Below are 1,828 nucleotides of genomic sequence, written 5' to 3' on the forward strand. Positions count from 1 at the left end.
CTACTACAACCTAGTTACTGACACATCATCTTAATACTGTTTGTGTTATAACATTTAAAACTGAGAAAGTATATTTATATTAAGTTTCAATAAATCTCTGTGATGCAATTCTTCTGTTCAGAGCCCAGAGAATATTTTCAACCAGATGCAGATGAACTCTGCATGTTTTACAGCTTTAATCCTTTAATACTGCCAGGGCCTGTCTGCAATGGATCTTTCTGGAGGACTCAAATCCCTTTTAACTACAGGTAAGGAATTGCCACAGTCTGCGTGGAAACTACAATTTCTCACCTGTTAGAATGGATTTCCAAATCTACATATCTTTTATTGCAGGTATATTACCAAGTCCATCCTCAACATCTCCCTATATTAGACTACATTCAAGAAAAGCATCAGCCCTTTCTTTTGTGTGCAAAGTTGCATTGTCTCATAAATATTTAGGACAGCAAGGAGACCCCCATCTACATGAGAAGTCCAATGTTGGTCTTCAAGGTTGCAAAGAGATCAGCATGAGCCTTTTGCATCTGGAAGAAATTTCTACCAAAGAAAGCACATATGGAATTTGAAATGCTGATAAACATACTTCCATGAATATCTGGAGGTGTTATAGTATTCACTGAGTATTCATTTCAGGTTTCCCTTTCAAAAGTTAATAGCATGATAAAAACTTTTTGTAGGAACAGTCTCACAAAACATATTCTTATATTAGAATTACTAGTACAAAACTTTTAATTTTTTAAAATCAGTTGTCAAACTGTGGACCCTGCTTTTGAAAGCAAAGATATGACTATATTGCTGGTGCTGTGTGTGTCCTTTTTATGACGCTATTCTGCTTTTAAATGGAAGTCTTTACAATATGAAAGACTAAAGATAATCACAGAATCATAGAATAGCTTATGTTGGAAGGGACCTTGAAGCCTACTCAGTTCCAGCTGCCTGCCATGGGCTGATTGATCCTCAGCAGATCAGGCTGCCCAAGACCCCATCCAAACTGGCCTAGAATACCTTCAGGGATGGGGCATCCACAGCTTTTCTGGCCAACATCTCCCAGTGACTTATTACCCCTTGAGTAAGGAATTACTTCCTAACATCTTATACAAATGTTCTCTTGTTTAGGTTAAAGCCATTCCTCCTTTTCCTGTCACTACCAGAACATGCAAAAAGTTGGTATCCCTCCTGGTTTATAAGCTTCCTTTGAGTACTGTAAGGTTGCAACAGATCTCCCTACAGAATTCTCTTCTCCAGACTGAACGAGCCATGCTTTTCAACCTTTTTTCACAGGATAGGTGCTTAGTGGTTCTCCTCTGTATTTGAACCAACAGCTCCACATCTTTCCTGTGCTGGGGGCCCCAGACCTGGACACAGTACTGCAGATAAGGCCTCACTGGGCAGAGCAGAGGGAGACAATCACCTCCCTCTCCCTGCTGCCACCCCTGCTGATGCAGACCAGGATACTGCTGGCCTTCTAGGTTGCACACTACCGGCTCATGTCCAACTTTTTGTTCACCAGAACTGTCAAGTCCTTTGCAAGGCTGCTTTCAGCGATTTCTTCTCCTAGTTTGTACGTGTACCCAGGATTGCCCTGATCCATGTGCAGCACCTTGTACTTAGTCTTGTAGAATCTCATTAGCTTCCCATGGGCCCAATTCTCAAGCCTGCCCTGGTCCCTTTGGGAGAGAACTGGCAAATCCATACTGAAAGATCAAAAAGCAGTGGCAGTGCAGAAGGTGGTTAATTAAATCACCAGTTTCTAGTTTCTGATGAGTTAAAACATAATTATCTAATTTTATTCTTCTAAATACACAAGAGCCTTACAACTTCAAAAACA

The sequence above is a fragment of the Meleagris gallopavo genome, chromosome Z (assembly GCF_000146605.3).
Source record: "Meleagris gallopavo isolate NT-WF06-2002-E0010 breed Aviagen turkey brand Nicholas breeding stock chromosome Z, Turkey_5.1, whole genome shotgun sequence".
Taxonomy (NCBI): Eukaryota; Metazoa; Chordata; class Aves; order Galliformes; family Phasianidae; genus Meleagris; species Meleagris gallopavo.